Genomic DNA, 25813 nt, shown 5'->3' with positions numbered 1-25813 from the left:
GTCATTAAACTTAATGCCTATCAAACTCTGTCTGGGGTGACAGAAATCAGACGGAGAAGAAAGAAAGAAAGAAGGGAGGGAGGGAGGGAGGGAGGAAGGAAGAGGAAGGGGAAAGAAAGAACAGGAAAGAAAGAAAGTGAGTGAGAGTGAGAGTGAGAGTGAGAGTGAGAGTGAGAGAGAAAGAAAGGAAGGAAGGAAGGAAGGAAGGAAGGAAGGAAGGAAGGAAGGAAAGAAAGAAAGAAAGAAAGAAAGAAAGAAAGAAAGAAAGAAAGAAAGAAAGAAAGAAAGAAAGAAAGAAAGAAAGAAAGAAAACCAAGACTCATTCTCTAATGAAAGAGGAAAAAATAAATAAAAACCTCAATTTAGAAATATTTATATCAACATCCCCAGGATATTGTTTTGTTTCTTTAAAACAAAAGTGTTTGTTTTTGTTGGTTTTAGGCAGGGGTGAAATGTAAAATGTGTTACCGGTTCTGTGGGCGTGGCTTGGTGGTGGTGGTGGTAATGTGACTGGGTGGGCGTAGCCAACTTTTTTTTTTTTTTTTTACTTTTCAAAGCATTTTTTCTAATGCTTTGAAAAGCCTCTGGTGATCAGACAACTCAGCTGGGATCGTCAGAGAGGCTTTTTTAAAAATGCTTTGAAAAGCCTCTCTGCCATCAGGCAACTCAGCTGGGATCATCAGAGACTTTTCAAAGCATTTGTTTTACCACCTCTTCGGCCAAGAGGTTGCAGAAAAAAATGCTTTGAAAAGCCTCTGAGGATCCCAGCTGAGCCGCGCGATCATCAGAGGCTTTTTAAAAAACTTTTAAAAGCATTTTTTCGTCGTTTTTCACACTTATGACTGTTGCGGCATCCGCAAGGTTATGTGATCAAAATTCAGAGGCTTGGAAATGACTCATATTTATGACGATTGCAGGGTCCCAGGGTCCTTGGATTTTCTTTTGAGACCTTCTGACCAGCAAAGTCAATGAAGAAAGCCAGATTCACTTAGCGACGTGTTATGAATTTAACAGCTGCAGCAATTCACTTAACAACTGTGTCAAGAAAGGTCATAAAATGGGACATAGTTCACTTAACAACCGTCTTGCTTGACATACAACAGTTCATTTAGTGACCATTCAAAGTTACAGCAGCACTGAAAACAGTGACTTATGACCATTTTTTAAGAATAGAATAACAAGAGTTGGAAGGGACCTTGGAGGTCTTCTAGTCCAATCCCCTGCTTAGGCAGGAAACTAACTTTTCATAGTTGGTTTGCAGTATCCCCATGATCTTTTGATCAAAATTTAGATGCTTGGAAACTGCTTCATACTTATGACCGTTGCTGTGTCCCAAGGTCATGTGATCCCCTTTTGCAACCTTTCTGACAAGCAAAAGTCAATGGGGAAGCCAGATTCACTTAACAACCGGGTTACTAACTTATCAACTGCAGATTCACTTAACAGCCGTGGCAAGAAAGGTCGTAAAAATGGGGCAAAACTCACTGAACAGCAGAAATTCTGGGCTCAATTGTGGTTGTATGTCGAGGATTACCTGTACACATATCCTCCTTGGGTGTGAAGCCACAAGTCACAAGTCCCTGCCTCTTTCTTAATTCCAATTCCACAGCATTGGCAAGGCAGGTAAAGGTAAAGGTTCCCCTTGCACATATGTGCTAGTAGTTCCTGACTCTAGGGGGCGGTGCTCACCTCCGTTTCAAAGCCGAAGAACCAGCGTGTCCGAAGACATCTCCATGGTCATGTGGCTGGCATGACCAAACGCCAAAGGCACACAGAACGCTGTTACCTTCCCACCAAAGGTGGTCCCTATTTTTCTACTTGCATTTTTTACGTGCTTTCGAACTGCTAGGTTGGCAGAAGCTGGGACAAGTAACGGGAGCTCACCCCGTTACGCGGCACTAGGGATTCGAACCACTGAACTGCCGACCTTCCGATCGACAAGCTCACCGTCTTAGCCACTGAGCCACTGTGTCCATGGCATATGCTTATTTACATTTGATTTCTCATTTCTGATTGATCTCAGGTAGGCCGGACAATAATAGCCGTACTAATTGTCACAATTAGCATCTTAGCCACTGAGCCACCGCTAACTCATCAGCCCTAATGGGGTAAAAATACTTTTATAAAGCCAAAGAATGGTTGCAAAAGACCAGCCTAAACTTCCAAATTATGACCTTGTTTTTGTGCGTGGGCCAGCCCAGATCGAGACTCATTATGCTTTTAATAAGTAAACGAGCAACTCTTCCCATAAAACCATCTAAGTCCATAACTGCCTCATGTTGATAAAAGTCATTTCGGGTGAAGATGCCAGGCGGGGTAGCAGAAGGTCGAGAGACGTCACTTGCTTTGAAATATTCCCAAGGCTAATTGCTCAGGTGAGGCAGCCGATTCAAGGACGCGCTTCAAGCAAAGCCAACTCTGGTTGAACAGGATTCTGAAAGGAGACTGTAAATGTAGACTCGGGAGGTGGCCCCATTATTACACGTACGTCCTTCATCCATCCATTACGGTTCTTCCCTCGTTCGGATCTGCTTTCATAGTTTTTGAATGTGTGCGTGTGGTTTTTTTTTTTAAATCGCTATTTATAGCAGCTTTAAGGATCGACTCTTTTTAATATTTATCGTTTTATTGGATGGGGTGAAATGCTGCCCTGAGTCACTTTCCAGGCGATTTGCGGACATATCCATTTCATGAATAAATAAATGAAATCCGGCAACGGCTTTCAAAGACAGGGACAAGATCTCAGGGGGGAAAGGGTGCTACGTGTCGTGGGGGGGGGGGTCTTAACAAGTTATTAAATAACTGTCAGATTGCAAAGAAGGGAGAACGACACGTGGAGTTCCATCTGAGTAGTCTGTTTATTGTCGTTCGCCTACAGACAGAATCGTGCCAAACTAAAGCAATTAGCTGCAATAACTGTAGCTATGCTCTGTAAATTGCTAGGGAAGGGCCGTCCTTGCCCTCTTCCTACACACCAGACACTCAAAGTTAGGCTGTCTCTTTGTCCTCGGTGACACAGCCCCTCCCTCCTGCAACTACATTCCACCCCCAATAACCTTCCTTTACTCTGTACAACTCACAGTGAAGTCTGGGATGCTCCCACCGCTTATTTTCCCCATCACAACCACACAGTGAGGCAGTCTGAACCGAGAGAGAGGCACCAGCCCAAAGTCATCCAGCTGGCTTTCATCCCTAAGGGAAGACCGGAACTCACAATTTCCTGGTTTCAGTTCTAGAACCTTCACCCTGACACCATAGTGCTTATCTAGAAACTCTTCAACTAAGGATGATGGTAGTATCACTACTCTATTTTTTATTTAGTTGCATAACATTCTCAGAGACTCTTCCCATCCTGCTTACAATCTTTTTGGACTGCTGCCTTCTGGCAGAAGATACAGAACAATTAAAACTCGGACCACACATTTTCTGAATAGTTTTAATCCCAGAGCTATAATTGCACTCAACAATGAACTAAAGGGTCACCATCAGTGAGCTGTTGGACAGCATTACTTGGTCTGTTGTGTGGATGTTTGGGTAGTTTAGGGGTGGGGAATTTGTGGTGGGTGGGAGTGTGTTTGGGGATTGTTATGTGTGTTGGACCTGGTCTTTGGGTGTTAAGTGAATTTCGTTGTATGGGTATACTGTGTATACACATACAATGACAATGAAATTATTATTATTATTCTCTTTTATTCATTAAAAATGAAACTCAGTCAATTGGACATTTAAAAATGTGTCACAAATACCACTGACTGGTGCTAATGGTTGATACGGGTTGCTGCCAGCATCCTAGGTATCAACCAAGTACCTTCTTAAAATATATGATGTTTCGAGTAGCGCAGTTTTTTGGTGTTGGTGTTGGTGTTATTGCAGGAAGATGCAATTTCTTGAAGTGTTTTGTGAAATTCTTGGACATGGCACCAAGTGCCCCGATGACATTGGGTATCACTGTGACATGTTTCAACATCATCATCATCAACATCATCATCATCAATCTGATGCTATCCAGATGTGCTGGTAATATAACTCCTAAGACTCCAGCTGGCAACTTTAATCTCGGCATAAACCAGGAAAGCTTTTTTTTCCATGTGAAAAGGCAAAGAAAACCTTAGCCTAACAAATACTTCCATGGACAGTCATCTATAAATTATACACTCTTGTCTTTGTCAAGGGGAACCTCCCGTTGCTTAGACGTTCAGTGCCATGGACAATCTTTCAATGTAGCATTTGTCCCCAGAGATACGACATGAGATCTCTGCCCAACCCTACGGATTTTTGAAGCCTTGGCTTGAGCGCGGGATCTGTTTCATTTTTGAGCCAGGTTCCATCTATAACAGTGATGGCGAACCAATGGCACACGTGCCAGAGGTGGCACGCAACATCTCTCTGTGGGCATGCAAGCCGTCGCCCCAGCTCAAGTCCGCTACGCATGTGCACGCACCTTCCACTGGCCAGTTGGTCTTTGGGTCTCTGCCACGCCTGTGCAGGGGGTAGAGCAGGGATGAAATGCTCCCGGTTCGGACCAGATTGCTCGATTCGATAGCGATGGTGGCAAGTGGTTCGGAGAACCGGTAGCAAAAATCCCTGCCCCGCCCCCATGCCCAGCTGAACTGCGCAATCATCAGAGGCTTTTTTTTTAATTTATTTTTAAAAGCATTTTTTCTACAACCTCTTCGGCCGAAAAAATGCTTTTAAAAGTAAAAAAAAGAAGCCTCTGATGATCGCGTGGCTCAGCTGGGATCGGCAGAGGCTTTTTCTACAACCTCTTCGACCGAAGAGGTTGTAGAAAAAATGTTTTTAAAAGAAAAAAAAAAGCCTCTGCCGATCAGGCAACTCAGCTGAGATCCTCTGACGATCCCAGCTGAGTTGCCTGATCGGCAGAGGCTTTTTTTTTCTTTTAAAAACATTTTAAAAGCATATTTTTACAACCTCTTCGGCTGAAGAGGTTGTAGAAAAAATGGTTTTAAAAGTAAAAAAAGAAAAAAAGTTGGCCACGCCCACCCAGTCACATTACATACACACACACGCCAAGCCACACCCACAGAACCGGTAGCAACAAATTTTACATTTCACCACTGGGGTAGGGGCATGCGGGGAGGGGGAGCACACGCATGCATGGACCACATGCGGGGGTGGGCCGCATGTGGGGGGCATATGTGCATGCACAGGGGACAGGACGCATGCAGGGGTAGGGGCACATTTATAGGGCCCCCATTGCATTTTGGGGGTTCGCACACGCGCATTGGGCACTCGGTCCGGAAAAGGTTAGCCATCACTGATCTATAATATTACTCGTGCCTGATGGAGAAAATTCAGGTGCTTTCAATTGTCCCATTTACCTTCTTCTTCATTTTAGAAAATGTTCAATCCTCATAAGATTCCTCTCCCTCTAAACTAGTAGCTTCCATAAGATATAGGTACAAGTAGTCCTCAACTTACAGCAGTTCATTTAGTGACCGTTTCAAAGTTACAACAGCATTGAAAAAAAGTGACTTATGACCATTTTTCACACTTACGACAGTTGCAGGGCCATGGTGGCACAGTGGTTAGAATGCAGTACTACAGGGCTAACTCACTGCTCACTGCCACGAGTTCGATTTTGACTGGCTCAAGGTTGACTCAGCCTTCCAATCTTCCAAGGTCGGTAAAATGAGGACCCAGATTGTTGGGGGCAATAGGTTGACTCTGTAAACCATTTAGGGAGAGCTGTAAAAGCACTGTGAAGTGGAATGTAAGTCTAAGTGCTATTGCTATTGCAGTATCCCCATAGTCAGGTGATCAGAATTCAGATACTTGGCAACTGATTCGTTATTTATCACGGCTGCAGTGTCCTGGGATCAGGTGATCCCTTTTTGTGACCTGACAAACAAAGTCCAGATTCATTTAACAAGCATGTTGCTAACTTGTCAACTTGCAGTGATTCACTTAACCACTGTGGCACAAAAGGTCATAAAATGGAGCAAAACTCATTTAACAAATGTTCCACTTAGCAACAAAAATTTTGAGCTCAATTGTGGTCATAGTCTTCGACTTATAACTGTTCACTAGTGACTGTTCAAATTACAAACTACTTGGATAAAGGGCGTTACAACCCAGTCCCAGCAGTCCTTCCCTCCCCACCCCACCCCGAACTTATAGAATAGAATTGAATTCTTTATTGGCCAAGTGTGATTGGACACACAAGGAATTTGTCTTGGTGCATATGCTCTCAGTGTACATAAAAGAAAAGATACGTTCATCAAGACTCATAAGGTACAACACTTAATGATAGTCATAGGGTACAAATGACACAAGCAACAAAATTACAGTCATACAGCCATAAGTGGAAGGAGATGGGTGGTGGGAACAATGAGAAGATTAATAGTAGTGCAGACTTAGTAAATAGTTTGACAGTGTTGAGGGAATTATTTGTTTAGCAGAGTGATGGCATTCGGGAAAAAAATGGCATTCTTGTGCCTAGTTGTTCTGGTGTGCAGTGCTCTATAGCATCGTTTTGAGGGTAGGAGTTGAAACAGTTTATGTCCAGGATGTGAGGGGTCTGTAAATATTTTCACAGCCCTCTTTTTGACTCGTGCAGTATACAGGTCCTCAATGGAAGGCAGGTTGGTAGTAACTGTTTTTTCTGCAGTTCTAATTATCCTCTGAAGTCTGTGTCTGTCTTGTTGGGTTGCAGAACCAAACCAGACAGTTAACAAACTGCACTTAACAAACCCAGCCATATTTGCAGCAATTAGCTGTATCCTGCAGTCACATGACTGCTGACACATGACTTCCCGTTTTCAGCAGAATGGCACCGCTACGAATAATGGTTTGGTTAACGACTGTGGCGTTTAATGACCGCCACAAAAGTGGGAATAACCTCGGGGACAGTCACATGACCGACCAGATTTATAATTGTCACAATATACGGCCTTAGTGGGCAGACTCCAAACGGTCGTATGTTGAGGATATTTGTAATCACTTCTTTTTTTAATTAAAAAAAAAATAACATTTCCTTGCTGTTTGGAGAAAGGAGCCACTGGGAATTTAGAATTCTGCATGTACGATTATGCTAGTTGTTACAAGAGAATTTGGTAATAACATCTGTCGCAAGAAGGGTAGTGACGTCCCAGGAGGGGAAAGGAATTTGAAGAATTGGGAACTCTTCCGTAAAATAGATGTGTCAATCCTCTTGGAAGCACGACATGTTTATTTACTTATTTGTGGAAGTGAGAAAAATTATTCCTGCAGAATCGGATGATCTCCTTTAAAACATCTGCATTGCAATCTTGCAAAAGGGAGATTGGGAGCCCCATCAGGAGGCAGGAACATGGGACATTTTTAGCAAGACGAGAGAAGCCGATCGGTGTTATAAGGTAAAGGTTCCCTTCGCACATATGTGCTAGTCGTTCCTGACTCTAGGGGGCGGTGCTCATCTCCGTTTCAAAGCTGAAGAGCCAGCGCTGTCCGAAGACATCTGTGTGGTCATGTGGCCGGCATGACTCAACGCCAAAGGCGCACGGAACACTTTTCCCTTCCCACCAAAGGTGGTCCCTATTTTTCTACTTCCATTTCTTACTTGCTTTCGAACTGCTAGGTTAAGCAGAAGCTGGGACAAGTAACGGTAGCTCACCCCGTTACGCGGCACTAGGGATTCAAACGACTGAACTGCCGACCTTCCGATCGACAAGCACAGCGTCTTAGCCACTGAGCCACCATGTCCCTTCGATAGGTGTTAACACCGGGTCAAAAACAGAGGAATGGCATTTTTATTTTTATTTTCTTAACTGTTTGATAAGGGACAGTACAAAGCAGCGATAAGCTGAAATGTTATCAAACAAAAGGGGCCAACACTGAAGGACGCGGAGGATATAAAAAGAGCAAAGCAGCCGATAGTGACGCAGCCTTGCCAAGAATAATACAAACAGCCCTAAATGTGGCAAAGAGCTTTACAACACACGGTGCTGGTTGCGACCACCGGTCGATCGAATTGAGGCCTCGCCCTTGCAGAAGTGAAGTCCGACGGGACTTGAAAAGGCCCTGGGCCGATGCCGAAGAGACCGAATGGGAAAAGGAAAGGGCTTCCTCACCAGCAATCGCTCGCCATCCGCACACCGATCTTGGCTCTCGGGATCTGGCTACAGTTGGTGGCTTTGATAGCGGCAACCTTTGAAAGTTGATCTGGGAGTAAAGTCTCCCTGAATTCAACAAGCTTACCTAGTAATGGAGACAACTGAGTCATGCTGCTTTCGAGGCAAATGAAGAAGTGGACTAGGGCCGTGATGGCGAACTTATGGCACGTGTGCCAGAGGTAGCATGCAGAGCCCTCTCTTCTGGCACGCGCGCCGTCGCCCCAGGTCAGATCTCCGTGGCGTTTCTTTCATGAGCTTCTGTTTCCTGCAAACAACGAAACAGAAGCTCACGAAAGAAAAAGATCTTATCTCTTGCCGCGCTGCCGGTGTTGGGATGCCCCACCTCCTGCTGGCCAGCTGGTCTTCAGGTCTCTGCTGCGCATGCACACATGTCCACATATGTGAATGCACATGCTTCCGTATGTTCGTGCATGCACATGTTCGCGCACACACACATTCATGCGTGTGTGCGCATCTTTCAGTTTGGGCATGCGCACACGTCCAGTTTGGGCACTCGGGGTCTAAAAATTTCACCATCACTGGACTAGGGGTTAAATCTTTAGGCAAGGGACTAATTTCCCAATATTGTTACAGAGGTTCCTGCTAGTCTCCAGGTTTCTTAGTATGATTATTAGGTTGGTCTAGTGCAGGGGTCAGCAACCTGCAGGTCTGGAGCCACATGTGGCTCTTTCATCCTCTCCTGCGGCTCCCTGTTACTCAAAATATGCGTCACAACTGCCAATGTGCAACACCCGCCGGCACGTGATTTATTGAGCTTTTCAACCCCCGGTAGGCCAATCATGGATAAATCCAAGAAAAGAAAAGTTTCAGAAGAAAACAGAACATTTAATTCAACTACATATGCTAGTTTTGTGGCCGCTTAAGAAATAGTCAGGCACGGGAAGGGTTTTGTGGCTCCCGGTGTTTTCTTTTCTGTGGGAAACGGATCCAAATGGCTCTTTTGAGTGTTTAAGGTTGCAGACCCCTTGTCTAGTGATTAAGGCACCAGACTAGAAAGTGGGAGACGGTGAATTCTAGTCTCACTTTAGGCATGAAAGCCAGCTGGGTGACTTTGGGCCAATCATCAGGAGACAGTGAATTCTAGTCCAGCCTTAAACATGAAAACTGGTTGGGTGATTTTGGGCCAGTCTCTCTCTCTCTGAGCCCAACCCACCTCATAGGATTGTTGTTGTGGGGAAAAAGAGAGGAGGAAGATGTGTTGGGTATGTTCGCCACCTTCAGTTATTAGTAAACATAATAAAGGGGGAGATACAAATAAACAAACCAAATCAAAAATTCAATATATCCTGTCTTTATTTGGACAACTCAAAGCAGAGCGCAATGCTCCTCCCCAGAACAACCCTTTGAGGTGGACTGGGGGGGGGAGAGAAAGAGGGACTGGCCCAAATAACCTAGACAGCTTTCATACCCATGGCAGGACTAGAATTTATAATTTTCCCAGTTTCTACGCTATTTATTTATTATTTATTTTTATTAGTCATATTTCTATGCCGCCCACTCTCCGAGGACTCTGGGCGGCTTACACCAAAGACAGTATACTAAATAGCATATTGCCCCCTAACAATCTGGGTCCTCATTTTACCCACCTCGGAAGGATGGAAGGCTGAGTCAACCTTGAGCCGGTGAGGTTTGATCCGCTGATCTGCTGAACTAGCAGTCAGCTGAAGAAGCTGCAGTACTGCACTCTAACCACTGAGCCACCTCGGCTCTTAGTACTTTAGAGCAGTACTCTAGCACCCATAACCACCACACCAAACTACCTATATATAGGTAGTCCTTCAGTTATTATGGCAACCGAGCCCAGGGTTGTTAGAAAATAAAGGTCATAAAATGAAATTGCATTGCTTACAATGGTAATTCCAGCAGTCCTGGTTGTTGGGACTCCATGGGTCATTAAGCAGGAATCCCAGGTAAGGAATGGGGTGGGTTCTTATTGGTGGGGAGGGGAGGCTGGAAGAGGTTGTGGGAGGGCTAACAGAGGCCATGTGCAGGCAGGGGGGGGGGTGAGGGAAAGTCCAGCAAGTGGAAGAAAAAGCAGGAGGATTGACTCACCACATCAACTTGTGACCTTCCCTGCCAACTTCCCCATTGACTTTGCTTGTGCAAGGAAGATCACCAATGGTGATTACATGACCTCAGCTTGCTGTGATGTTATAATGGCAAGCTAAGCATCTGAGGGCCGATGCTCCAATAGCCAGAACTTCCAAGATCCGGTCATAAATTGATTTTTTTCCCCCAGCACTGCCATAACTTTGAATGATTGCTGAATGAATGGACGTAAAACAAGGATTACCTGAAAGCCAATCCACACTAACCATGTGTATTGCATCGATGTATCTAATAAACCCATCAAATCTAATCTATTGTATATATCGTATTAATCCTATCTACTCTATGCATCAAATCCTGTGTTTCTCAACCTTGACAACTCTAAGATATGTGGCCTTCAGCTGGTTGGGGAATTCTGGGAGTTGAAGTCCACACATTTTATGTTTTCAAGGTTGAGCAACACTGATCCTATCTATCTATCTATCTATCTATCTATCTATCTATCTATCTATCTATCTATCTATCTATCTATCTCCAATTATTTTGAGGTAAGATGGGCAACCTACAAATTTTATGTCTGTCTGTCTGTCTGTCTGTCTCTCTCTCTACCATCTACCTAACACATCCATTCACCCTTCATAACTTTGTCTGTCTTATCTATCTATCTATCCATCCATCCATCCATCCATCCATCCATCCATCCACCCATCCATCCATCCAATTATCTTGAGGTAAGATGGCGACCTACAAATTTTATGTCTGTCTGTCTCTCTCTCTCTCCACCATCTACCTAACACATCCATTCACCCTTCATAACTTTGTCTGTCTTATCTATCTATCCATCCATCCATCCATCCATCCATCCATCCATCCATCCATCCATCCACCCACCCACCCACCCATCCACCCATCCATCCAATTATCTTGAGGTAAGATGGCGACCTACAAATTTTATGTCTGTCTGTCTCTCTCTCTCTCCACATCTACCTAACACATCCATTCACCCTTCATAACTTTGTCTGTCTTATCTATCATCTATCTATCTATCTATCTATCTATCTATCTATCTATCTATCTATCTATCCATCCATCCATCCATCCATCCATCCATCCATCCATCCTTTCTTCCTTCCAACCAATCAACCAATCAACCAACCAACCAACAACCAACCAACCAACCAATTGACCAAACTTCTATAGGGACTTCCAAATTCCTTGATGCAATTTCTTTAACCCAACCAAGAATGTTCATTTATTTCCTAACCAGCTGCCTTGCAGATGTGATGCCCTACAACTATCATCTCCCCAGGCAGCTGTAACAGAGACAACGGATGTGTATATTAGCACACTCCCAACAACTTCGCAGGTAAATTATGGACCTCTATTGTCCCTAGAGAGCTTCAACCACTCTTCTGATAATTCTGCTATTCTAAAAGGTGACTATTACTCAGGATGGAAATGATGAACCCGTTTAAAAGTGAATTAAGTGGTTTAACAGTACAGTAAAATCTAAATTTAATGGGCTGTTTGTGAGAAATGGGTGCTTTTTCATCCCAATGTCCATTACATTTGAATTGATATAATTTGAGCCAATCGGCTTGTTTTGCGTAATTGATGTAAATAGCAATATTTGCAGTTAAATCTACATTTAATGAACAAAGCCTTGATGTAACAGACATTAAATGAGAACAAACCCTCAAGGAAAATAATGTAGCCCACTGTATCTGATTTCCATTGAAGTGATGTGTGTTAAACTGAAAGTTAACTGCAATTTCCCCCCCCCTCCCTGCCCTGAAGGATCTGCAGAATTGTACTTCCGTGAAGGGGTTGAGTTCCTTCAACAGAAAATTCTTAGCATTCCGAGCAAATAAAAATTCCCCATTGCTTTCGGGAAAGATAAGAAATTTTTTTCACATACCAAGCAAATGCTTAGTTGTGAATCAGATGCAAGAGCTGAAAGTAACCTTAAAGATAATCCAACCTGACCCCCATCCTTGCACCAAAATCCATTACTATAACAACCCAAATGTCTGTCAGCCTGCTTTAACAACTCCAGTAAAAGAAAATCCACTATTTCCTGGGACAGTTTGTTAAATTGTATGCTCCTATGGTTAAGGCAAACACTCTTCCAGGAGTGAAATCCAGCATGTTCTGGAGAACCGGTAGCGGAAATTTTGAGTAGTTCGGAGAACCGGCAAATACCATCTCTGGCTGGCCCCAGAGTGGGATGGGAATGGGGATTTTGCAATATCCTTCCCCCAGGAGTGGGGAGGGAATGGGGATTTTGCAGTATCCTTCCCCAGGAGTGGGGTGGGAATGGAGATTTTGCAATATCCTTCCCCTGCCACGCCCACCAAGCCACGCCCACAGAACCGGTAGGGGGAAAAAATTGGATTTCACCACTGCACTCTTCCCTTGTGATTTAAACCCACTGTTCCTTTTCTGTTTTATGGAACAATTCTGATCAATTCTACCCCATCTTCCAATAACAATCATTCAGATACTTGAAACAGCTATCCTGGGAATAAAGAGGAAAAGCAGAAGCCTCTTTCACCCGGAGAAAAATCTATTAACTACTAAAACTCTTCGGTCTGTAACCTTTAACTGGGCAAAATGGTGCACCATAGAGTCACCATTTTTGAATCAAAGTATTTCAAACAGACTAACTTACAAAATGCATCCAAAATCCGGGACCCACGACTCCTTTGGAATTGCAATTTTAAATTTTATAAAACATTTTATGACCTAAGCGTGGTTCTTCTTTTTTTTTTTAAAAAAAAAATTAAATTTATTTTAATGCAAACAATCCGTCTTCCATTAAACAGTATGTCGTCTGGGTACAAATATTTTGTGCAATAACAGTTAAAGTTGACAATCATATTCATTATTTAATCTATTCTTAGCTTAATACCATTACATTAAATATCAAATACTATAACAATCCTCTTCTTACATTTATTTAACTCTATTAATGCATTTTCTATATTTTACTTATCTATTTTTATTTCTGATTTTTATATTTATTCTCTAACCATCGATAAAATGACTCAAATATAGTATAATATTCGGTTTGTTCTTTCTCTTTAATTGCCAGTGTTAACCTATTCATTTCTGCACATTCTCGTATTTTCCTAATCACATTCTCCTCTGTAGGGATCTCTTCACTTTTCCAATTTTGTGCAAATACAATTCTAGCTGTGGTCATTACATGGATAATCAAATATACATTTTCTTTGCTATACGTTTCTGGTAAAATCCCCAACAGGAATATTTCAGGTTTCAAGTCAATATGTTGTTACATCATCTTTTCCAACCACGTATGTATTTTTCTCCCAATATTTTTTGGCTTCTACGCATGTCCACCACATATGATAATACGAGCCAGGTGTCTGATGGCATTTCCAACATTTGATTCTAAAAGGCTTTATGACAGAGGAGAAAATGGCATAAAATATTCCCTGTGCTGGTAGGTGATTGTACTATTGCACTTCGACATGGGTTGCTTTCAAGGCAGGTACATCTGAATGCATCCCAGTTTTAGCCATGAAGGCAGTAAATTAGAAATCCTTTCATTGTTAAAAACATTGAGGAATCTGGTAAAGGAAATACCTTTAAAACAATGACTCAACGGGGCACCAGTTGTCTAATATATATATTTTAAAAATACGTAGTAGTCTCGCCATTCACGCAGAGATGCCATATTTAGGCTAACTCACCAAAAGCAGAGCCCGGATCTACTGCTAAATTCCAGGAACATTCGAAACCGCTTCTTCCAGACTCCGGAATGCAGGAAACCAAAACGGGTGACCGAAGTGTTGCCCTGCAATTCAGTTTTAAGTTTAAGCAAACACATTGTTGATGTACACGTAATTAGATGTAATTGTTAGCTGCGCCCTGTATTTAATCCTTTCATCTGAAATGATACAAGATGAAGAGGCATTTTCAAAAGCCATCATGGAAATAATTATCAAGCCAATCCAACTCTAGTTTCCATAACATTCTGATGGGTTTCTTTTATCTTTTTTTCTCTTCCTTCCTTCCTCTTTTCCCTCCCTCCGCTTCCTTTCTTCCTTTTCTTCCCATTCCCATCACCTCCTTCCTTCCTTCCTCCCTCACTTCCTTCCTCCCCTCTTCTCATTTTCTTTCCTTCCTTCTTCCTGCCCTCCCTCCCCATCTCATTTCCTTTCTCTCCCCTCTTCCTTCTTCCCCTTCTCATTTTTCTTCCTTTTCTTCCTCACTTCCCTTCTCATTTTCCTTCCTTCCTTTCTCCCCTCTCTTCCTTTGTCTATTTTTTCTCATTTTCCTTCCTTCCTTCCTCCACTCTCCTTTCCTCACTTCCATTCTCATTTTCCTTCCTTCCTCTTTCCCCCTCTTCCTTTGTCTATTTTTTCTTTTTCCTTCCTTACTTCTTCCTCCCTCCCTCCCTCCCTTCCTTTCTCCACTCTTCTTTCCTCACTTCCCTTCTCATTTTCTTTCCTTCCTTTCTCCCCTCTCGTCTATTTATTCTCATTTTCCTTCCTTCCTCTTTCCCCTCTCTTCCTTTGTCTATTTTTTCTCATTTTCCTTCCTTACTTCCTTCCCTCCCTCCCACCCCTTTCTCCACTCTCCTTTCCTCACTTCCCTTCTCATTTTCTTTCCTTCCTCTCTCCCCTCTCTTCGTCTATTTTTTCTCATTTTCCTTCCTTCCTTCCTCCACTCTCTTCTTTCCTCCCTTCCCTTCTCATTTTCCTTCCTTCCTCTTTCCCCTCTCTTCCTTTGTCTATTTTTTCTCATTTTCCTTTCTTACTTCCTTCCCTCCCTCCCACCCTTCCTTTCTCCGCTCTCTTCTTTCCTTCCTTCCCTTCTCATTTTACCTCCCCCCCAAAAATATGATGCCATTCTCAATGTATAAACACTTAAAAACTATTCAGGAAGTACAGCAACTTCAGGCCTCTTTCTCAAATGTTTAACCCAAATTTATAAACGTTTAAATCTGGGTTAATTTCTTGGGGGGAGAGGGATTTAAATGAGGGACACAGGACCCATCCCATCCAGGGATGCCTCCAAATCCCTGTTCTGCTCCTGCAACAGAAACATTTTTTTTTAAAAAAAAATGGGGATTTCTGATTGCAAAAAGGCATTGCCTGTGCCCTGGAGGAAAGAAAGGAACATTTTGCCAATTTTAGCATCTTTGTGCTAAAAGTCCATAAACAGAACACTTTTATGAGCAGTCCCAACTGATGTACTTTCGTCCAATTCTGTTGCTACTGTTGTTCAGATTTCCTGGCAGGGATGAGTAGAATTCAGGTAGTCTTCAACTTACAACCATTCGTTTAGTGACCAAAGTTACACCAGCATTAAAAAGAATATTATAGCCCATTTCAATAAATAAAACAGTTTTTAATCTTCCTGGGAAGTTGATTTCCTGGCCTGCTCTACCAAGTGAGGCTACTCCAACACCAACCCTGTGCAAATGTGTAGGAAAGCTAATTTAAGCATCCAGGAATGGGCAACCCATAAACTTTCATAACTGGACTGCTGCACTGTTCCCCAGCCCCTATTTTTCAATCCCCCCCCTCCCTGGAGCAGACCTCCTGTTTACATGCAAAATATCAGGATCCAAAACCCATTATCCCCTAAAAGGGCCAGCGCATAACTTTTCCTAGGATCGCAGATTGCTCAAAACGGTGAATAAGAGCCCAGAAATAAAACGTGAGATTGCACTGGGTCGCACAGCAATGAGAAACATGAGCCGAATATGGCAGTGATGGCAAACCTTTTCGGCACCAAGTGCCCCAACCGGAATGTATGTGCATGCACACACATGCATGTGTGCTGGAGCCCCGGAAACTCGAAGACCAGCTGGCCAGTGTGCATGTGTGTCCCGGCCCCTGGTCTTTGGGTCTGGTTTTTGTGCCTGCCGGAGCCCCGGAAACTCGAAAACCAGGGGGCTGGCGTGCCTGCAAGACAGGAAGAAAATGGACTCATTTGAGCTGTGATGCTGGAGAAGGCTCCTGCGTATTCCTTGGACAGCGAAGGGAACTAACAGGGAAATGCTGGAGAGCCAGGGTGGATAAAAATCAATGATTTTTAAAAAAAAAATAAAAAAAAAACGGATTTTTTTTATTTAAATCGGATTTTTTTGATTTCAATCGGATTTTTTTTATTCAAATCAGATTTTTTTTTTATTTTTATTGAATTTATTTTAATAAAAAAAATTTGGGGTAAAAATCTATCGTAAGATAGTTTTCTATTTAAGATACATAAATAATTTAGTTCATTCAGCATGAAATGGAGCTTAGTTATGTAGCATGAGGCTGTATATTCTGCAACACTGGGACTATCGGTGAGTCAACAGTGGGTCAAAGGAGTAGCAGAGATGACAGTTGCTCTTTAAAAATTATGATTTAAATCGAGTTGATTTAAATCAAGCCTTTTTACTAGTGATTTAAATCATGATTTAAATCGACTCGATTTAAATCAAATCCACCCTGTGGAGAGCATAACACCAGATGTGTCACTGGAAGGCAAGAATCACAAAACTGCATCTCACTTAGTTTGGCTATGACATGTGGGGGAATTCACTGGAGAAAGCAATTATGTTTGGAAGAGTTAAGAAGTCAAAGGAAACCAGGCTGTCAAAGAACAGCTGGACACCATCAACAACTGACACCGGCCAGAGCACAGAACAACTCAAAGAAGTAGTCAAGATATTGGAAGATGTGGAGAGACCTGGTCTATAGAATTGCCAAGAGTCGGACACCACTAAATGGATAACATCATCATCATCGTCATCATGGAGATTCTCAGTCATCCAGGTCACGGTTGTCCCAAAGGTGCTTTTTCAAAAGCCAACTGGGTTTTCTTTGTTTTCCCTCGAAGACATTTTGTTGAACTGAAGAAGCTGCTTGGGCGAGAAGAGAAACGTCTTCAAGGAAAAACAAAGGAAGGTCCAGTTGCCTTTTGAAAAAACGCACCTTTGGGATGAGCCTCATCGTAACTTTTGAGGGTGACCATCCATCAATGCAAAACCAACCTTGGTTGTTGTTTTCTTCCCCAGGCATTGAGGATCTATCACTCCTCCCATCTGCAACCACGACTAAACTAAGAGAGGAAAAAAAGAGAAAGTATGGCTCACACGCCTGCCCAGATAGACATAATCCCCAACGCACAGGTGTTCTGTGCCAAGACTCATCAAGCAACTCCAGAAAGCTGTCTCAACCCAACAGGTGGGAAAGCACCTACTCATCACCGCCTTCCACCCATGACGCGTTTGTTCATGGCCAAGTCAAGCCAACAAGAAGGGTCAAGAGGGAAAACCCTACTGCCTTCTCCGGGAGAACTGGAGCGTCTGGGAACGAGGCGGCTGTCTTATTTATTTATTTATACCTCCTCGGCGTCTCAACCCCTAAGGGTAGTGACAGCGTGAGAACCAGGGTGTGTCTCTCTTGGCTTTCCAAGAAAGGCGGGGGGGGGGGGAAGAGTTCCCCTTCTTAATTGCTTCGCTTGTCTCCACCACACCTGCTCCTTCCCTTCTTCGGTAAGGCAACTGAGGGCAAGCATCCAAGGCAAATGAGTGTGTCTGTCTGGAGATGCAATTTCCATGCGAGTAAAACAGGCTGGAACCGGGAAAGGTAAAGGTTCCTCTCATGCATATGTGCTAGTCGTTCCCGACTCTAGGGGGCAGGGCTCATCTCCATTTCAAAGCCGAAGAACCAGCGTCTCCCTGGTCATGTGGTCGGCATGACTCAACGCCGAAGGCGCACGGAACGCTGTTACCTCCCCACCAAAGGTGGTCCCTATTTTTCTACTTGCATTTTTTACCTGCTTTCGAACTGCTAGGTTGGCAGAAGCTGGGACAAGTAACAGGAGCTCACCCCATTAGACGGCACTAGGGATTCGAACCGCTGAACTGCCGACCTTTCGATTGACAAGCTCAGGGTCTTAGCCACTGAGCCACCAAGTCCCTGGCTCAGTGTCCTGAAACCTGAAAAAAAACCTGAAAACCTGAAAAGTCCTGGAACCAGGAAAAGGGGCACGCTAACAGGCGAGGAAGAGAGAGAGAGATTCCCTGCAAATACCAGATAGCAAATCTTTTTTTATTATTATTTGGCTGTTGAGAAATAAAAAAGAACTTCCTCACAGCTTAGTCCAAGGTGGTATTTTTGGGGTACAAGTAGTCCTCGACTTACAACCACACTTTATGTTGCTAAGCGAGACCGTTGTTAAGTGAGTTTTGCCCCAGTTTATGACCTTTTTGCCACAGTTGTTAAGTGGACCACTGCCGTTGTTAAGTGAGTTAAGTGAATGTGGCTTCCCCATAGACTTTGCTTGTCAGAAGGTCGCAAAAGGGGATCATGTGTCCCAGGGACACTGCAACTGTCAGACAGATAGTTCTCCACTTACAACAGTTCGTTTAGTAACCGTTCAAAGTTACGACGGCACTGGGAAAAGTGACTTATGACCATCTTTCACACTTACAACCGTTATAGCATCTCCATAGTCACGTAATCAAAATTCAGACACTTGGAGAGAATTGAGATATCTGATCGTGAATGTATTAACAGCGGCTAGAATTGTGTGTGCTAAAAATTGGAAAAATGAGAAAATACCAATGCAAGATGAAGTTATTAAGAATGGAATGTGCTGAAATGAGTAAGTTGACATTTGAAATTAGGAGGAGGAGGAGGAGGAGGAGGAGGAGGAGGAGGAGGAGGAGGAGAAATAATAATAATAATAATAATAATAATAATAATAATGATGATGATGATGATGATGATGATGATGATGATGATGATGTATGGACTGTATAGTCAGGGACAAGCCTTTTTGCAACTGGAAGAAATTAAAAGAAACTTCTTGGATGAGAAGCCAAAAGTTTTCAAAGAAAACAAAACAAAACAAGAAAGTTCAATTGCTTTTGGGGAAAAAAAGCACCTTTGAAGCGACACTGATTTCTCTCGACTCCATAAAAAAAGGGGGGGGGTAAGGAGCTGTAATAATACTTTGCAAGGCAGCATAGAGAAGGAATGTCCTTTGAACCACCATTTAAACAAAGCAAGGTTCAGACACCCTCCTCAGAACTGATCTTCTCAAGCAAGCCAACCAATTCCCTTGTCCCTTCGGCTTAAAACAATCCACTCCATTCCTTTTGTTTACTACGCAAGCATGCATGCGGCAGGGAGGATTGTTACTGGGGTAGGAATCTCTCCAAATTAAGAGGCAGGTGGCCTGCAAACAATAGACGCTCTTTCCCTCCTTTGCTAAAATTTGCATTATGCACATCAGGTGCCTTCCATTCTGTGAAGAGCTAAAAGAGCCGCTCCTGTTATTCCTTGCTCAAATTTATCGTTTGAAAAGATGCCAAAACCGCAGAATTGTCAAATCTACCCCCGGTTCAAGACAAAGGATGAAGCAAGTTCCTCTCTTGGAGAATCCATGCTAGGATAAATCTGATTCCGTGCCAAGTTTTGATTACATCATCCAAAAAACTTAAAACTGCCCTCCTTGAACTGGATTAGAAGGCCTCCCCATAGGAAATACATGGCTCGGCTGATTCATCCGGGTTCCTCGGAATTGTCTTCTGCAACCAGATCTTCTCCTAGGTTCTTGAAAGGGGACTTTCCCCATTTCAGTTTGCCCAGAACTTTCCACGTCAGGTGCTGAAGATCTAATGGTGGAACAGGTGATGATCCATCACTGAATTATGTTCTGCTCTGTTTTATACTTGCACAGCCTTAGAGAGCTATATGTGGGCAAGGCAAGTGAACCCAATAATGGAAAGGGACAACTTGGGTTTGGAAGAGACCACTTTGGTGGTTAAACCATTTTGCTTCGAGCGTAAAAGAAGGATCAAGAGGGAAAAAGAACTTATCTCTCTGGGGCAGAATTTAGCTATGTGAGATTGCTCCATTACCAAAACTGTTTGAAACTTCCGTAGCAAGTGACTTCTGACAGAGGAAGAGCCAGCATTTAGCTTTATAAAAGTGGCAGGGGGGGTGCAAGGGAAGAAGATAGACTATAAGGAAGGAGGAGAAAAAGGAGAAGACAGACAATGAGAAGGGGAAGGAGGAGAAGATAGACAAGAAGAGGAGGAGGAGATAAACAATGAAAAGGAGAAGAGGAAGGAGGAGAAGATAGACAATCAAGAAGAAGAGAAGATAATCAATGAAGAGAAGAAGACAAATAATGAAAAGGAGAAAGAGAACAAGATAGACAATCAAGAAGAGGAGAAGATAAGACAATGAAAAGGAGGAGAAAGAGATAGACTATCAAGAAGAGGAGATTGACAATCAAGAGAAGAAGACAGATAATGAAGATGAGGAAGAGAACAAGATAGACAATCAAGAAGAGGAGAAGACAGACGAGGAAGAGGAGATAAACAATGAAAAGGAGAAGACAGATAACGGAGAAGGAGAAAGAGAAGATAGACAGTCAAGAGATGAAGATAGACAATGAAGAGCACAAGATAGACAATGAAGGAGGAGGAGACAGACAATCAAAAAGAGAAGGAGAAGACAGACAATGAAGAGAAGAAGATAAACAAAAGCAGGAGAAATTAAGACAACGAGAAGGGGAAGGAAGAGGAGATAAACAATAAAGAGAAGGAGACAAAGAGAAGGAGAAGAAGGAGAAAGTTTGATTTTCTCACATCAGATAAGCTAAATTTATTTATTTATAATATTTGTATGGCCACCCATCTGAGAGGTTTACAACAAACCATAAGGCCTGCAACCATAAAACAACCATAAAACAATAAAAAAAAAATAAAACTATTGAACAATATTTATTCATTTAAAAGATTTGTGCAGCTGCCCATCTTATATCACAAGAGACTCTTCCCCAGTGTGAACACAGGTTTTCTTCCGCCAGCTCCAAATCTTTGCAAGAGCAACCAGGGAAATATTCTGAAGATGGGAACTTTCTTCCCCTGGAGACAGATCGATTAGGATACGGGTTTTCGATGCAACTGAGGGTGCCTCAGAAACATTTTGAAAGGTCCAGAGCAATTGCTGGGTGCATGTGGGAAATGTCAGGTGTTAAAGATATAAATTACTTATTGTATCAATAACTGGATAAAGGAGCAGCCAAAGACCAGAGGAGGCAAAGTGCATTTTTCAAGGAAACCAGAGGAGAGAAATTATTAGCAGTAATAAATGTCAGGACCTTTATACGGCTGAATGCTATGGTTTCATCTGAATGCTATTGGAGATTCTGACTGATTCCACACTGATAGCTATTTATTAAAGACGTTGGGACTCTAGAAAGAGTGCAGAGAACAAAGAGGATTAGGGGACTGGAGGCTAAAATATATGAAGAACGGTTGCAGGAACTGGGTACGTCTAGTTTAAATGAAAAGAAGGACCAGGGGTGACATGATAGCAGTCTTCCAATATCTCAGGGGCTGCCACAAAGAAGAAGGGGGTCAACTTATTCTCCAAAGTACCTGAGGGCAGGAGAAGAAGCTGTGAATGCTCCAGTACTGGAAGTTTTTAAGAAGATGTTGGATAACCATTTGTCTGAAGTGGTCTAGGGTTTCCTGCCTAAAGAGGGGGTTGGACTAGAAGACCTCTAAGGTCCCTTCCAACTCTTCTATTCTATTCTATTCTATTCTATTCTATTCTATTCTATTCTATTCTATTCTATTCTATTCTATTCTATTCTATTCTATTCTATTCTATTCTATTCCATTCCATTCCATTCCATTCCATTCCATTCCACTCCACTCCACTCCACTCCACTCCACTCCACTCCACTCCACTCCTCTACTCTTTGTAAAATATGCAAACATGTATGTTTGAGTAACTTTACAACCGACACAGAAACCACAAAATTCACCCTCCCCCAGACATACGCACAAATATCTACATACAAATATCGCATCATTTCCTATACTGAATTCAATGTTTTATTGCCCCTTAAGGTCAGATCTTTATTATCAAACAACTACATGTTATATTCACAGGATAAAGGGCGGGGGGGAGGGGAGGAAAGATACGCAGGACTAAAGTGCAGTTTTCAAGGAAACCAGAAAAGAAAAATTATTAGCGGTAATCATGTCAGGAATTTATATTGCTGAATGCTATCACTTCATCTGAATGCGGTTAAAAGAGATTCTGTATATGCCTTTACAACTTCTGAACAGACTGAATAAACAAATGCGGAGCTCAGGATGTCCGTTTGTTGGCGCATGTTTTTATAACCATGTTTCTAGCCCTTGTGAAGTACATGCCTAGCTACATGACTGTATATATAATATGAAAAGGCACTGCAACATTTCAAAAGCTTGGTCACAATGCACTGGGATTGGGAAAGTATTTTTTTTCCCCCGCTACTTCACTGGGCCCTCAACACCACATCAATGATTATTGATTTGCAAAATATACAAACATGTCTGTTTACGATCGGCCCAACCCATAGAAATTTACCTCACCCAGGAAGTAAGTCAGATAAGGACAGTGCTTCCTCCAGAAAAACACTGGTCAGCCTCAGGTGAAGAAAAACAATGTTATTCTATTAGAAATAATGCAGTCCCCATCTAATCAAATTTGATACCAAGATGTTTCTAATTGAGACTGATCCATGCATTGCTAGTCCAGACTTCTAGGATTTAATCTCCTTGCCTTGTGAGGTAAAACTCAAGAATTGCACGTTCAAACTTCTCGAAATAAACCTCTGGCTTTGGATTGGCTTTTCCATATCCCAAATTCTTACTTGTTCCTTCAGTCTGGCTCAGCCCTACCTCCAGTTTTTATTATTTATTTATTTATTTATTTATTTATTTATTAAATTTCTATACCGCCCTTCTCCCGAAGGACTCAGGGCGGTGAACAGCCAGAAGATAAAACACAGGAAATACAAAATCTAAAATAAATTAAAACAAATTAAATAATTTAGGCTGAATTTTAAAATACCCCTTAATTAAACAGATTAAAAATTTACGTTTAAAATTTAAATTTAAAAGAGGAGATGATTTAGGCCAGGCCAGCTTGATGAAATAAAAACGTTTTAAGCGCGCGACGGAAGGTGCGAAGATCCGGGATCCTCCATATCTCCGGGGGGAGCTCGTTCCAGATCGTAGGTGCCCCCACAGAGAAGGGTCTCCCCCTGGGGGCCGCCAGCCGACACTGTTTGGCCGACGGCACCCGGAGGAGCCCCTCTCTATGGGAGCGTACTGGCCGGTGGGAGGCTATTGGTAGTAGCAGGCGGTCCCGTAGATAACCAAGTCCTAAGCCATGGAGCGCTTTAAAGGTAGTAACCAAAACCTTGAAGCGCACTTGGAAGACCACCGGGAGCCAGTGCAGCTCGCGCAGGAGAGGTGTTACATGGGAGCTTTTATCTCCGGGATCTGGTTTATTCCTTATCCTTAACCCTTGCTTTAACCTTTGCCTCTTATTTCCCTGCTGCTAGCTCCTTCCTCACATCACATTGCCATATCACAATCCTGGGATACACAGAGACACAAGAGATCAACTCATGAATGTTCATAAACAGTCTTCCTCAAATGGATACTTGGCAGGTAAGATGGACCATAACATGCCAAGATCTCTAGCTGGCTGGCTTTTCCAAAGGTGTTGCTTTCATTCCAGAGTGTTGAATCTCTGTTTGGGCAGCCTGTGAAAAATCCCCAATCCAGATGTGACAGAACCTTCCCTTCCTGTCTTTCTCTCTTTCCTGGCTCTAGAACCACTCACACATGACCTAGCTGAAGAAGCTTCTTGGATGAGAAGCAAAACATCTTCAATAAGAAAAACAAGATAAGACAACGGTTAGAAGACATACTAACGCAAAATATAGAAGCAAAACCGGAATTCTTTTTACTGGACATTATATTTTATTTTATTTGTTTATTTTATTTGTTTATATTTATATACCGCCCTTCTCCCGAAGGACTCGGGGCGGTGAACAGCCAACAGATAAAACACAAAAATACAAAATTTAAAAACAGTATTAAAATCCAATTAAATTAATTTGGCCCACAATTAAAACACCCCTATATTAAAACCGATAATTAACAATTTAAGAATTAAAACAATTTAAAAGAGTTAGGCCAGCCCGACTTGCTGGAATAAAAACGTCTTTAGGGAACGACGAAAGGTGCGAAGATCCGGGATCCGCCGTATCTCCGGGGGCAGCTCATTCCAGAGGATAGGTGCCCCTACAGAAAAGGCTCTCTCCCTTGAGGCCGCCAGTTGACATTGTTTGACCGATGGCACCCTGAGGAGCCACTCTCTGTGGGAGCGTACTGGTCGGTGGGAGGCTATCGGTGGCAGAAGGCGGTCTCGTAAATACCCGGGTCCTAAGCCATGGAGCGCATGGGCTTAGGACCCAGGCAAATACAAATAGAGGGCAAATACAACAAGGGTACAATTTACTTAATGTTACATATTCTAACAGCAGCAAGATTGGCTTTTGCACAAAAATGGAAAAATAAAGAGACCTCCACAGAAGAAGAAGTGTTAGCTAAAATATTAATTTGCGCGGAAATGGACAGACTGACTTTGGAACTTAAAGATAAGAATCAATCAAGAGTATTAAGAAATCTGGAACACATTTTATTATTGGCTGGACAGGAGAAGGAATCCTGGGATAAAAGACTATTGACGAGTAAAGTGTTTAGAAGTGTTTAATGTTAATTTTCTATGTTAGATACGATTGAATTGGCTATCGATGTAATCTACATAGATGAAAGAATATATATATTTGAAATGTGAGAATTAGCGTAAACTTGTATTGAGATAAGGAAGTGTATCAATTATAAGGTAAAATTTGATGAAAACGTTTAAACCGGAGATGTCACACCATGTCCACTGTTTTTAGTTTGTATTGTTAATAAAAGCCTTTTTTAAAAAAAAGAAAAAGAAAAAGAATAAAGAAAAACAAGGAAGTCCAGTTGACCCCCGAGGACACAGATAAACCTCCTAGTGCTTCAAGCACCCTCTAAAAGGATGCAAATGACCAGCTGTCTGCAAGGAATATAAATCCTTCCATTCCCCACCATCCAGTCAGAGCTGAAGAAGCTCTTTGGATGAGAAGTGAAACGTCTTCAAAAAGAAAAAAAAAACCAAGGAAGTCCAGTTGTCTCCTGAAAAAGCACCTTTTGGATAACCGTGACCTGGATAACTGAGAATCTCTACAGATATGACCTATCAGTTCTCCATCCCTGACCCATGTCCGCAGACTGGGCTGCCTGCTAAACAGCTTTCACCACCAGCCCCTAATCTCTGGATCATCGCTAGGGCTGGGCGTTCACCTCTCTGCCGCTGCACATCCAATACACACAACCACACTCTTGTGTACCTTCCTGGGCAGGAGCCAGAGTTTATCACAGGGAGTTGAGTCAGGCAGGCCTCAGGTAACCTTCCGCCGGTCCCTTTGATCGCGGGCCTTCTGAAGGGCGAAAGGAAGGCGCCAAGCCTATCAGGTTGATAAGGGAGACTCCACTTCATTTAATAAACACAAAAACTCTGCTTTCTCTGAAATGACTGGGCTCTTTGACGGCCTATGCACACGGCTGCACCGCAGAAGGCTGGGAACAGAAAGATCTCGGCCAATAAATCCAGTCACAAAATGACATTTTGGAAATGCCAAGTTGCCAAAGAACAAGGTGCTTCCATTTTGATCAGCCAATGAAGTCGCCTTTGTCTGTCTTG

General features: G+C 42.7%; 1 long non-coding RNA gene across 3 annotated transcripts in view; it reads right to left on the bottom strand.

Moving 5' to 3' along the window:
• LOC117668416 (uncharacterized) overlaps positions 1 to 25813 on the bottom strand; it is a 176232-nt gene that overhangs the window by 39289 nt on the left and 111130 nt on the right. For all 3 annotated transcript variants that reach the window (XR_004592276.2, XR_004592277.2, XR_015733442.1), the window contains exon 3: positions 13898 to 14001. This is a non-coding gene — a long non-coding RNA (uncharacterized LOC117668416). The remainder of the gene's footprint in view (positions 1 to 13897; positions 14002 to 25813) is intronic.

This window comes from Pantherophis guttatus, chromosome 3 (genome assembly GCF_059756535.1).
Source record: "Pantherophis guttatus breed Tessera chromosome 3, ASM5975653v1, whole genome shotgun sequence".
Taxonomy (NCBI): Eukaryota; Metazoa; Chordata; class Lepidosauria; order Squamata; family Colubridae; genus Pantherophis; species Pantherophis guttatus.
Note: the sequence above shows the minus strand (reverse complement) of the source record. Positions and strands in the feature narration are given on the sequence as shown.